Source organism: Eucalyptus grandis, chromosome 3 (assembly GCF_016545825.1).
Source record: "Eucalyptus grandis isolate ANBG69807.140 chromosome 3, ASM1654582v1, whole genome shotgun sequence".
Taxonomy (NCBI): domain Eukaryota; kingdom Viridiplantae; phylum Streptophyta; class Magnoliopsida; order Myrtales; family Myrtaceae; genus Eucalyptus; species Eucalyptus grandis.
Window position 1 is genome coordinate 67,331,740 of NC_052614.1, and position 5,909 is coordinate 67,337,648.

The window sequence follows — 5,909 nt, forward strand, 5'->3', positions numbered from 1 at the left end:
TGAAATAATTTTCTTAATGAGATCAAACACCAAAAAACGTTTTTGGCCACATATAATAAATAAAGGAAAATTAACCATTTTCTTGAAAGATTATTTCCTAAAAAGTATATTTTTTTCCTTAATTATGAAGTTTTACTTTGCACAAACGCACCATTTGTATTTATATGTGGTAAAACTCATCCCTGATGTTCTAATCATTTAACACAATTCTTGTTTGTCATACGATACTTTTAGAAGGTTTTTCTCATTCCCGAGCACGGTTCATGGATGACAAAAAATAAGATCCTGTTCTTCTCCCAAGCTGCTACTTCTCAGCAGCCTAATGAAAAAAGGTTTTAATTACACTTTCTTTATAAGACATGACTTATGCAATGATTAAGGGTGCATCAATTTTGAGATATAGTTTATTGAAGGAGTTCAACTATGCATTACCAACTCTTCAGAAGTGGAATCCTTCTAGAGTCCAAGTATGAACTTCCCCGTAACTACTACGAGGACTCGGTGATTTGTTTGAATTCCTCTACTCCAACTTGAAGAGGGCATGACATCGGAGATGGAAGAGGTCTTCAATGACTTTTACATCCTTGTACTGTTTCTCCTTCACTTTTCTTGTGAACAAAGAGTAAAATATCTAGTATCACCATAGTGTTGAGATGTAGTTCACACTTCCCATTGATAGGAAGGCATAGGGTCCCCCTCCCCAACGACCAGGTCAGAGTCACAAGAGTAGCGCTCCTGACCTGGAGCTTCTATAGTTTGAATTCATATTTTATTAGTAGTTTTAAATTGAGCTTATGAAGAGCTACTAAGCAAAAATAAGATCTTTCTCTTGTAATTGATGGTTGCCGTAAAGACGTGCCATAGCTAATTATAGTGAAATCCTTTGCTAAAGAAGGGTGAACTAGGATAAAACCTTATATCGATTTCTTTCTCGCTTTTATTCTCAATTTCCTTATGATTGTGCGCCGAATCCTAAAACAAAATAGTATGATCAAGCATAGACCATTGCTTCTATGACAATCTGATATCTTGAAAAGATTGAATTGGTTATCTAGATTGCAGAAGGAGAACACTATCTATATCCATCTTCATCCCAAAAATGTTCTTGTTATCAATGTCCCCCCATCTTTGTTGCCCAATACCAAAGTTCTTAACTCTTACTTGGTTGCATTGCACTCATTCATTGCACAAAAAAGGATAAAATTAAACATTCCTACATAAACGATAAGCTCTTTGACCATTTAATGTCATTGGTGCCATTTTCCTGTTTTCCCGAACATAGTTCGCAGATGGTAGGTAACAAGAGACTGTTCATCCCCTAAGCTGCCACTTCCGTGCCGTTTAATGAAAGTAACTGACTTGAATGGCTTTTGAAGTTGTTGGAGATGTGTCTCAATGCTGCTGATGTTCTGTTGTTTTTCTTTGTTTTTTTTTTTATTCAGTTAAGTTTATTTATTATGAGATTGGTTTGTTAGTTATTTTCTAGGAAGTGGAACAAGACGTTTGTGTGCGGTTATGTTTTGCACGTTTGTGTGCAGTTATGTTTTGCACATTTGTGTGCAGTTTCAAAACAGGGTCTTATTTAACTTGTACTTGACAGTTTTTTTATTAACGATGTATGAAGTTCAATGTTCTGCTTCATTCCTTCTCTCTCAGTGTAACAGAGAAGTTTCTGGTTTTAGTTGATTATATCAGCTATAACAGTGGTATCAGAGCCTATGTGGGATCTTAAGGGATTGTGAAGTGAGGGTAAGTGAGTGAAGACTGCTTCCAATCTGCAATGAAAAAGGCTAATGGATGTAGGATCAAGTTGATTCTCTACAATGGCTGCTCCAGTCTTTACTGGAGAAAATTATCAAGCTTTGGCTGTTAAGATGATAGCATTCTTGGAGGGCCATGATCTATGGGAGGCTGCGGAGAATGATTATGAGGTTGCTCCACTTCCAAATAATCTGATCGTGAATCAGATAAAGTACAATAAAGAGAGAATCACAAAGAAGCCCAAGGCAAAGTCTTGCTTGTATGCTACTATCTCACCCCATATTTTCACAAGGATCATGAGATGTGATTCTGCAAAGGCAATATGGGATTTCTTGAATGATGAATACAAGGGAGATGAGAAGATAAGAAGCATGAAGGTGTTGAATCTCTTAAGGGAGTTGAGAGACAGCTGATGAAGGATTCAGAGTCAGTGAAGGAATATTCAGATAGGCTTGAGATAGCTGAAAAAATCAGAGTCTTAGGGGCTAACTTGAAGGATGAAAGGCTGGTTCAGAAGATCCTGGTGTCTCTTCCAGAGAAGTTTGAAGCCACCATAGCTTCTCTAGAATATACAAGAGACTTAGCTGACATAAAGCTTGTAGAATTGTTAAATGCCCTGCAAGCACAAGAGCATAGAAGACTGATGAGAAGAGAAGAGCCTGTAGAGAGTACGCTGCAAGCTAGAGTGAAGTCCAATGATGGAGGCAAAGGGAAGAAATGGAATCAGTCCAAAGGAAATGTCGGTGACTCCAAGTTTGTAGCAAAAGAAGGAAATTCCGATGGGTTTGGCAAATGGAAGAAGAACAATAAGCATTGTCACTACTGTGGTGGAACTAATCATCAGTCCTTTAGATGTTGGAGGAAGCCTAATGCTAAGTGCAGAAGATGTCACAAGTTTGGTCACATGGAAGCGATCTGCAAAGACAAAAATTACCAGCAAGCAAGAGAAGCACAGGTAGCAGTGAATGAGACTGAGGAAGAACACTTGTTTGTAGCTTCCTTTTTGGCTCTTCTGTTGAGAATGATGCATGGCTGGTTGATAGTGGCTGTACCAATCATATGACTGGCAATTTGAAGCTATTTAGGAGTCTAGACAGGTCAATCAGGTCCAGAGTCAGAATTGGCAACAGACAGTATATCGAAGTGCGGGGGAAGGGTATAGTTGCTATTGAAGGAAATAAGGAGGTGAAGCTGATCAATGATGTTCTCTTTGTGCCAAAAATTGACCAAAATCTGTTGAGTGTTGGTCAATTAGTTGAGAAGGGCTATAAGGTGAAGTTTGAAGGGAATGAAAGTCTTATTGATAATGCAAATAGCAAAGAAGTGATGAGAATGCCAATGAGGGACAAGAGCTTCATGTTCAAGCCACAAGAGATGCAACAAATGGCTTTAAAGTGCAAAGAAGAAAATGCAGAGCTATGGCATAAAAGGCTTGAACATGTTCGCACGAAGAACATGTTGTTTATGCAGAGGAATAGCTTGGCAGATGACTTGCCAAGTTTGGAGGAGGAATTTCCATAGTGTAGAACTTGTCTTCTTGGCAAGCAAGCTAGATTTCCTTTCAAATGAAGAGTCTAGAGAGCATGTGAGAAGCTGCAATTAGTCCACACAGATTTATGTGGACCTATGTTTGAGTCATCTCACAATGGTAGAAGGTATTTCATTACTTTCACTAATGACATGACTAGGATGAGTTGGATTTATTTTCTGAGAGCCAAGTCTGAAGTTACTGATGTGTTTGTGAAGTTCAAAGCCTTAGTTGAGAATTAGAGTGGGAAGAAAATTAAAATGCTTAGGTTTGATAATGGTTCTGAGTATACTGCTTACAATTTTAAGTTGAACTCTGAGTAAGCAGGCATTGTGCAGCAAGTCACTACTCCCTATTCACCTCAACAGAATGGGGTAAGTGAGAGGAAAAACAGAAGCATTATGGAGATGGCTAGATGTATGATGCAGGAGAAAATGTTACCTCAGAAGTTCTGGGCTGAGGCAGCTAATACTGCAGTATTCCTATTGAACAGATTGCCCACAAAGGCCTTAGAGAGGTCAACACCTTTTGAAGTTTGGCATGGTGTTAGACCTTCTGTGAAGAATTTGAAGGTTTTTGGGTGTTTGTGTTATACTCATGTTCCTCAGGTCAAGAGGGACAAGCTGGATCGAAGAGCTGAGCTTAGAATCTTCATTGAATACAATCTCCAATCAAAAGCTTACAAGATTTTTCACCCTATGACAGGGAAGGTGACTGTGAGCAGAGATGTTTTTTTAAAGAAAAATAAGTTGAATTGGACAGAAGAAAAGAATGCAGGACAACAGCAATCTGCAAAACAACAACCTGCAAAAATTGTAGAGGTTGATGAAGTTGTGGATGGATTGGAAGATAGTATGGATGATCTACTAGTAAGAGGCACAAGGTCACTTGCTGAAATCTATGAAAGAAGCAATGTGGCAGTGCTTGAACCATCTAACTTTATGGAAGCTAAGGAGGATCAAAGGTGGATTGCAACAATGCAGGAGGAGTTTGCAATGATTCAGAAAAACCACACATGGGAGCTTGTTGAAAAATGATCTTATAAGAATGTGATTGGAGTTAAGTGGGTGTTCAGAACAAAACTTAATCCTGATGGTTCTATCAATAAACACAAAGCCAGACTGGTTGTGAATGGCTAGCTCAAATATGGGGAGTAGACTATTTTGAAACATTTGCTCTTGTTGCAAGGCTCGATACAATTAGGCTACTATTAGCTGTTGAAGTTGAGAATGGGTGGCCTATATTTCAGTTAGATGTCAAGTTTGCATTTCTAAATGGAGAGCTTGAGGAGTAGATTTTTGTTGAACAACCCGAAGGCTTCAGTATCAAAGGGCAAGAAGAGAAGGTATACAAATTGAGGAAAGCTCTCTATGGACTGAAGTAGGCTCCTAGAGCTTGGTATGGGAAGATAGACGGATATTTGCAGGATTTTGGCTTTGTAAGAAACTTGAACGAGTTCACTTTTTATGTCAAGAGGGTGAATCACAGTGTTGTAATTATGTCACTCTATGTAGATGATTTATTGGTGACTAGAAATGATGTGGAACTGATAGAGAGGGTGAAGCAAGGTCTATTTGCAGGTTTTGAGATGTCAGACTTGGGAAAGATGGCTTATTTTTTGGGTCTGGAAGTCAAACAAGCTTCACATGAGATCTTCATCTGCCAGAAAAAATACATGAAGGAAATTCTGAAGAAGTTTCAGATGGAAGATTGTTGAAGTGTAAGCACTCCTATGGCTGCTAAGGAGAAGCTGTAGAAGAATGAAGGAACAGATGCAGTAGATGCTTCTATATATAGAAGTTTGATTGGATGACTCATGTATCTTACAGCAACCAAACCAGATATTCTATTTGCTATGAGTGTTCTATCCAGGTTCATGAGTAGTCCTAGTTAGTTACATTTGATTGCTGCAAAAAGGGTCTTGAGATACCTCAAAGGAACATTGTTCTTTGGTGTGAAGTTTAAGAAAGGTCAAAAGTTTAAGTTGCAGGGCTTTTCTGATAGTGACTGGGCTGGCTCAGTAGATGACATGAAAAGTACGTCTGGGTACTGCTTCACTCTTGCTTCCGCTTGTTTCTCCCGGTGTTCCAAAAAGCAGGAGATTGTAGCTCGGTCCACTACAGAGGCTGAGTTTATAGCAGCTACTGCAGCTGCAAATCAAGCTTTGTGGCTAAAGAAGATAATGAAGGATTTGTGGTTGAATTCTAGTAATTGCATTGAAGTTAATGTGGACAATTAGGTTGCTTTAGCAATATCACAGAATCCATTTTCCATGACAAAACCAAGCATTTCAAAGTCAAAATTTTCTTTTTGCATGAGGTGCAACAAAGTGGTGAAGTTAAGTTTGTCTATTCCAGATATGAAGATCAGCTTGTAGACATGTTCACAAAGCCACTTCAGGCTAGAAGATTTGAGCTGTTAAGAGAGAAAATAGGAGTTTGCAGCAACAACAGATCCAAGGAGGAGTTTGTTAGAGATATGTCTCGATGCTACTGACGTTCTGTCGTTTTTTTTTTTTTTTTTTTTTTTCATTCAGTCAAGTTTATTTATTATGCAGTTGGTTTGTTAGCCATTTTCTAGGAAGTGGAACAACATGTTTGTGTGCGGTCATGTTATGCAC